Source organism: Palaemon carinicauda, chromosome 26 (assembly GCF_036898095.1).
Source record: "Palaemon carinicauda isolate YSFRI2023 chromosome 26, ASM3689809v2, whole genome shotgun sequence".
Taxonomy (NCBI): domain Eukaryota; kingdom Metazoa; phylum Arthropoda; class Malacostraca; order Decapoda; family Palaemonidae; genus Palaemon; species Palaemon carinicauda.
In genome coordinates, this window is record NC_090750.1 from 83,614,447 (window position 1) to 83,622,830 (window position 8,384).

General features: G+C 36.6%; 1 protein-coding gene across 1 annotated transcript in view; it reads right to left on the reverse strand.

Annotated features, from left to right (window-relative positions):
• Window positions 1-7,795, reverse strand: part of LOC137620255 (uncharacterized) — an 88,233-nt gene extending 80,438 nt beyond the window's left edge. The window contains 1 exon segment of the mRNA XM_068350497.1: window positions 7,496-7,795. The gene's annotated coding sequence lies outside the window, so the exon portion shown is untranslated.
• Window positions 7,796-8,384: the final 589 nt, after the last annotated feature.

The following is an 8,384-nucleotide window of genomic DNA, read 5'->3' on the forward strand; positions in this document are numbered from 1 at the left end:
TTGCTGTAAGTTTGAACTTTTGAAGTTCTGATTCAACTACCCGATTAGGAGATCAATTCACAACTTGGTAACCGCTGAAATAAAACTTCTAGAGTACTGTGTATTATTGAGCTGATGGAGAAGGCCTGACTATTAGAATTAACTGCATGCCTAGTATTGCGAACAGGATGGAACTGTCCGGGAAGATCTGAATGTAGAGGATGATCAGAATTATGAAAAATCTTATGCAACATGCATAATGAACTAATTGAATGATGATGCCAGAGATTAATATCTAGATCAGGAATAAGAAATTTATCTTAGTCCTTAAGATAAGTAATAAACAAGGCAAGACTACATATAGGTTTAAATGTTTAAAGGTTTAAAGGCCACTCATGAATGGGAGAGGCAAGGGACAGTGACATTGTCCTATCAAGCAGGACAATGCCCTAGAGACTGACCATATATACATATGATCAGTGCCCAAGCTCCCTCTCCACCCAAGCTAGTACCAGGAAGGGCCAGGCAATGGCAGTTGATGACTCAACAGACAGACCTATAGGCTCCCCAAACCCCCCAACCTTAGCTCACAAGGATGGTAGGGTTGCAGACACTAATGGCACTAATGAGACTGAGCGGGACTCGAACCCCCGACTGGCAAACACCAGGCAGAGACGTTACCAATCGGGCAACAACAACCCTAAGATCCTGAATAAGTTAGGATAATTAGCCTGCTGCTAATACCCTAACAATGATCGAATATTGAATAATTAGAACTCTAGCATCAACTTATAACATAGGATAACAGCTTAGAAACCAACACGTGGTCCATACCAGATACATTCAACAATATCTCACAGCTTACCTGCATCTTAAGGTAGCACTCTACTAACAAAGAGACATAGCACTGGGTCGGGAAGGATAATGTTAGTTGGGAATAGAACGAGGTTATAAGGTAGGAATAGTTGTGGAATTACCTTCCTAATCGGGTAGTTGAATCGGTAGAACTTCAAAAGTTCAAAGTTGCAGTAAATGTTTTTATGTTGAACAGGCTGACATAAGTCTCTCTATAGTTTATATATGACATCTGTTTTGACGTCGTTAATTTGTTCTCATCACTTATTTATTTCCTTATTTCCTTTCCTCACTGGGCCATTTTCCCTGTTGTGCCCCTTGGACTTATAGAATCTTGGTTTTCCTACTAGGGTTGTAGCTTGGCTAGTAATAATAATAATAATAATAGATAATTTCAATAATTATAATAATAATAATTTGTATGAGTATATATAATCTCATATATATATATATATATATATATATATATATATATATATATATATATATATATATATATTATATATACACACACACATATATATATATATATATATATATATATATATATATATATATACATATATATATATATATATATATATATATATATATATATATATATATAAATCATACATATGTATATAAAGCAAATATAAATGTATATATACATATAGATTATACACAGTACTTGTATATACTGTGCATAGTTTACACACCCACAGAGAGAGAGAGAGAGAGAGAGAGAGAGAGAGAGAGAGAGAGAGAGAGAGAGAGAGAGAGAGAGAGAGAGAGAGGGGGGGGGGTCATTTCAAATTTCACTCAAAATGTAGTAACTCGTCCCACAAGAATTTTCCGAAGACGCCGCATGACCGTTAGTCATAACACCGGAATGGGTGACGTAAGAGAGCCATTTTCCTATTAATTGACGGGGTTACAGTTCTTCATTACATATTCAAGTCTTATAGATCACTTATGAATGATAAAGGTAAGGGATCTGGCAATGCCCTATACATATGATCAGCGACCAAACCCCTACGAACTGGGAGGATCAGGCAATGGCCGCTGAGACAAAATCAATAGACCTATAGGGTCCCTCAAACACCCCCATTCCTTGCTCACGTGGATGGTGAGGTTGCATAAAGGGAAGGTAATCAACAAAGGATACTATGTATTTAAAACAAACTTTCTTCAGAAAGTATAATTCTAACGTAAGAATTCAGCAAATGGATTTTGCTTTTATCTACGAAATGTTTAGTCTTTACTTGGGATAACATTAAATATTACATATTTATTTATTCAGGAAAGATATTAAAGTATAATTATAGTAGAAAGTCTCATTTATTGATAATAATCCTAAAAGATACTGCAAATAGACCTATCATTATAATGACTCCCTCAACAACAACAAAAAACCTAAATAAGTAAAAGAAAAAAAAAATACCTGCGCATAATAAGAGGTATATAAGCGGTTCAAATCATATCTAAAGCTTTGTCTAAAGTCGTATTGGGACGGTTTACCATTTAACACTCATAAATGTCTGACAGGTAAGGATGCGGAAATAACGTTTATATTCAACCTTTAATATGCACAAAACATCCTGATTCACATTGGTATATGTTTCAGATTTGGGCTATGGAGTTTCATTCACTTATTCGTCTTCGTGGGTTCAAGAAACATTTATTTGAGCCAGTTTTTTTAGGCACCATGTCATTTTTTTATTTTCACAATTTAATTATACTGCAACAAAGTAATTTCTTAATGGTATTGCCAGGCAACGGCAAACGCTCCTTTTGAGCAACTAGGCTGTGCATTGTGGACGTCCGACGACATTCCCAAGCAGGGCCGGCAGCAACATTTTTCCTCCTAACATGGTGCAGTAAGGGGCGGGGCATCGATATATCCGGTAGAACAGAAAACAGATTTGACGGGCAACTGCTTCATTTTTATTATCATCATTATTACCGTATTATTATTATTATTATTTGCTAAGCTACAACCCTAGTTGGAACAGCAGGATGCTATAAGCCCAAGGGCTCCAACAAGGAAAATAGCCCAGTGACGGAAGGAAATAAGCTACAAGGAAAGTTTAAGAACAAAAACATTAAAATTAACCTTTCATATATAAACTATAAAACTTCAAAATATCAAGAGGAAGAGAAACACGATAGCTTAGTGTGCCCGAGTGTACCCTCAAGCATTGAGATCTCTAACCCAAGACAGTGGAAGAAGTTGTGATCAGTAACTGCATTCATAGTAAACCAAAATTGATTATTATTATTGTCATTATTCAGTTCCTTATGAATGCAGGTAGTAGGTTGGCCAGGACACCAGCCACCCGTTAAGATACTATCGCTAAAGAGTTATTGGATCCTTTGATTGGCCAAGCAGTACGACATTGGATCCCAATATCTCATTACGGCTCATCTTTACTTTGCCTACACATACACCGAATAGTCTGGCCCATTCTTCCCACATTCTCCTGTCCTCATACACCTGGCAACGCTGAAATTACCAAAAAATATTTTTCTCAGCTCAAGGGGTTAACGACTGCGCTGTAATTGTTCAATAGTTACTTTCCTCTTGGCAAGGGTAGAAGAGACTTTAGCTTTGGTAAGCAGCTCTTCTAGGAGAGGGACATTCCAAAATCAAACCGTTCTCTAGTATTCTTTAGAAACAAAATGGAAAATATCTCTAGGTCCTTTGCAAATATTCAACAACAGATTAGTGCTACACACGATAGGCTACACAAAATTAACGAGATTCAATTATATAACATATCACCAGTAGTATCAAGAGAGCGAAGAAAATCGATCCAATGCCAATATTATTATTATTATTATTTATATTATTATTATTATTATTATTACTTCCTAAGCTACGACCCTAGTTGGAAAAGCAGGATGCTATAAGCCCAGGGGCTCCAACAGGGAAAATAGCCCAGTGAGGAAAGGAAACAAGGAAAAATAAAATATTTTAAGAAATATCTGAAATAACAGGAAAAAGAAACTTTTATAGTCCAGCTGACATAATCACGAGAATAGCAAATACAAGCATCGATTAGAGTGAATTTCCCAAATCTGACAAAATGGCTAGAGATACGATTCTGAAAAGTGCTCTAGATTATCAGGAATTAAACTCGTATAGACTTATTTCGAATCTATCCTTTATTTCAAAAGTGCGAGAATACGTAATTCTTGAACAACTAATTGGTCACTTAGAAAAAATAGAAGCATTACCAGACACCAAGTCTGCATACAGAAAACTATACTCTACGGAAAAGGATATTTCTTCTGCTGTAAATGGTATATGCAGGAAATGATGGATGAAAAAAAAATTATATTCTTTAGTGAGTATCCTACCCTTCTCATCTTTCGAAGTTTTCAATTGAAATATCTGCATTTGTCTGTCTATAGTAAATATTTATCTATTTTTCAAGGGATCAGACATACCTAGGCTCTTATTGTAAAACCAGAAAAACTATTATTGATGAGATTTTGTGTATTCTAATTAGATAATTTTATTATTATCAATATAAAATCAGTCTATAAACAGTTTGGTTCATCATGACTGCAGTTACTGATCACAACTTCAATAGAGCAGTTACCCGTCAAATCAGTTATCTGATCTCCCGGATCACGAAGCCCCGCCCCAAACTGCATTACAGTTCGGGAAGGAAAAAACTACGCCGGCAAATGCGTCAGCTAAACGCAGGTTTGGCCATACCGGGGTTAATGACAACTTGGTTTAACCATAAAAACATGTGAAACTTCAGATATGCATAGAACTAAAAGCTGAATTACTATACATAAACGCTTCTTTTATTACACTTACATAAGGAGAGAGAGAGAGAGAGAGAGAGAGAGAGAGAGAGAGAGAGAGAGAGAGAGAGAGAGAGATAGATAAGGACAATGCAATCAGACTTGTTATCGGAATTTCATTTGCTGTATTATAGAGCAAAATTATCATCATCTCTTATTTTAAAGTTACTACATTAAACACAATGTGTCTCAATCTACAATTGCACGAGGTTTAAAGGTCGCTCATGAATGGCAAAGGCAAGGGATAGGACAATGCCCTAGAGACTGAAGGCACACACAAATTAGTGCCAAAACCCCCTCTTCGTCCAAGCTAGGAACAGGGAGGGCCAGGCAATGACTCAGCAAGGTAGACTTATAGGCTTCCCATAACCACTTATAATGGCAAGGTTGCAGACACAGCTAAAAACTATCAAGGTTGAGCAGGTCTCGAACAATGATCCCAGCTTTGGGAAGGAGGGTATCGTCCCGAGAGCAGGATATTACCCGCCCGACCCTCTCATACATTACCATCCTCTTTGCAAGTGAAGTATATGAAAAAGCTGTATCTAAACTTGGTTCCTTTCATCGGTGTGATCGATAACTACCACTTATTATTACAAGCTAAGCTACGACCCTAGTTGGAAAAGCGGGAAAAGGTACTGTTATTTCAAAGAAAAACTTCAAATGTTTTGTAAACATTCATAAAATGTTTACGCAAACAGTTTACGGAACTATTTTGCCTTGTCTCCGACAGTACAGTGCTGATTCTTGTTAAGAAGTCAATGAAGATGAACAATTTCAACTATCTTTAGCATCGCTATCTCTATTTCGGGGTCATAAACTATAAGAAGAGTTAATAAGACACTCAAATCATTAATCTACGAGTCGTTTACAGATTGTTAACCCTTTACTTCAAAACCTCATAAATGTCTATATTTTCCAAATTTTTTATTTAAATTTTACAATAATACCAGCTCATTTCGTAAACGTATTGCCCAATTTCAACCCCAAAATCAACTAAGACTACAATGGGAAAAGAAAGCCCGAAACAACAAACATGACAGTCCGGTGGTGATATTACATTTAAGATATCTGGCAATTATCACTTGACATGTGTAATATGGTTCATAATTGTACTTAAATCAGCATCTCATATTTATTTTGAAGCGTCAATTATTGTGATGTTCATGCTATGAACAAAATGGATTTATACCCATTTGATGACGAAGATTAATATCAGCAAAGCTACAACCCTAGTAGAAAAGCAGGATGCTATAAGCCCTAGACCTCCACTGAAAACAGTCCAAGTAGGAAAGGAAATATCGAGACAAAATAGTGGGCCAGAGTGTATCCTCACGCAAGAGAGCTCTAGACAGTGGAAGACCATGGTGCAGAGGCTATGGCACTACCCAAGACTAGAGAACAATGGTTTGATTTTGAAGTGTCCTTCTCCTAGATGAGCTGCTTACCATGGTTAAGAAATCTCTTCTACCCTTACCAAGTGGAGTTTCAACCAGTATGAGTTAAAGACCTTTGAATTCAACTACACGAAACCCTTTCTATACTGATTACCTCATCAGCGTCAATATTTACACGGCCTGGAATTCAAATGATTTTAAAAAAAATGGTAATAGTATACAACACCACGCTCTCCATTTACTCCAAAATAATGCAATCCTGCAGTTTTCATCTTCTTGCACAGTAATTAGGTGGTTATTTAAAATCTGGGAAAGCAATAATTAGCAAGATATGTTAGGGAAGGGGTTATAAAAAGAAAATAACTCGGTTTCCTCACTAAACGACTCTGAACTGACATGTCAACACAGTCAACCAAACAGGATTCGTGATGCCAGCGTACATTTGATATACTGTATTCTCAAAATATGCTTAGTTAAAAATGGATTAATTACTCAAAAGTGTCCATAAAATACGCAATTTACAAATAGTGACACTTTTGAGTAATCGCTCATTTTTTTTTATTGAGTATATTTTGAATATACAGTATATCAAATGTACGCTGGCATCACGAACTTCTGTTTATGTACGCTGGCATCACGAATCCTGTTTCGTTGACTTTGTTGACATGTCAGTTCCAAGTCGTTTGGTGAGGAAACAGTTATTTTCTTTTTATAACCCTTTCCCCAACATATCTTGCTAATTATTGCTTTCCCAGAATTTAAATAACCACCTAATTACTGTTCAAGAAGATGAAAACTGCAGGATTGCATTATTTTGGAGTAAATGGAGAGGGTGTTGTTGTATACTATTACCTTAAAAATTATATATAGACTGCCAAAGAACCAGCCACCCGTGGAGATACTACTGCTAAAGTTATCGGGGCCTTTGATGAGTTGGAAAGTACTGTATTAGATCCCTCTCTAGTTAGAGCTCAATAGTTTGGCACATTCTTTACACATACACCTGGCAACACTTAATATAACCAAACAATTCTTCGCAGAAGAGGTTAACTACTGCACTGTAATTGTTCAGTGGCTACTTAACACTTGGTAATGATAGAAGAGGCTATTTGTTTTGGGTAAGGAGGACACTCCAAAATAAAACAGTTGTTTCCTAGCATTGGGTAGTGCCATATCCTCTGTACCTGCTTTTCCAGTCTTGGGTTAGTTATCTTGCTTGAGGGTACACTCGGGCACCCTATTCTATCCGTTTCCTTTCCCCACAGGGATATTTTTCTTGTTGGAGCCCTTGGGATTATAGCACCTTTATTTTCCAACTATGGTTGTAACTTAAGTAAAAGTAATAATGAAATTATATCCAAATTCCAGGCCAAGATAAACACTTACTTTACCTATTTCAAAATACAGGCCAAGATAAACACTTACTCTATCCGTTTCAAAATACAGCCAAGATAAACACTTACTCTACCAGTGGGTAACAATAATTGACACGAGCGGAACACTCCACCTCTCACAAGTTAAACATGAGAACTGACAAACTGAGACAGTGAGACTGAGTCACTGAGCTGAGAGCTCGCTTGTAATCGCCGCGAGCTGCGAGACTGTGAGCGTCTGACCACGCTGAGTCCGACTGATCTGGTTGCGCTGCAATTGCTGCAGCCTGCAGTGACGGCTACAGCGAGTCCAAGTGAGTCGGTCTCAACGGATAAAGTATTTGCTGATTGCTGACTCTAACTAGTGATCATGAACAAACAACTTCAGCTCAGCACCCAGGATGAAGTTAAAACAATTGCTCTCGAGTGACCGGGTCTCAGAGTTTCTAAGAGGGAAGTCTGATTTACCGCAAAACAATGCTAAATCTACCGAAGTTCCTATTACCATAGAAGTGTATATGATGTATAATAATTTGTTGTGTGCCAGAGTTTTTTCACTACTCTATTTTAACTTTTTGTTTCTTTTTACTGAGAACCAAAGTAACAGGGTTGAGAATAGACTGCTCATTAACGTTAATTACCGGAAAAAATCAACCTACGAGTGCTATGATTACCCTATTTTACTATATCAAGTCACTTGAGTCTAAAATGAGCAAAAAGATCTAAACATCAACTTTCACAAATAATCGTCGACTTATGGAATGTAAAGATTTTATCTAAAATCTTGCATGGAGAGCATGCGGTTTTTTTTTTTTTTTTTTCCAAATATAAATGGTATCAGTGATATGATTTAGACTAGAATAAAGAGTTGCTGCTTTGGGAGAAAATTTCATTGCTTACAATTGAATACTATTAATAAACACAAAAAGTATCGACCAACAAATTACCATTTTACCAAATAAAATGCATTTTTTTTTCA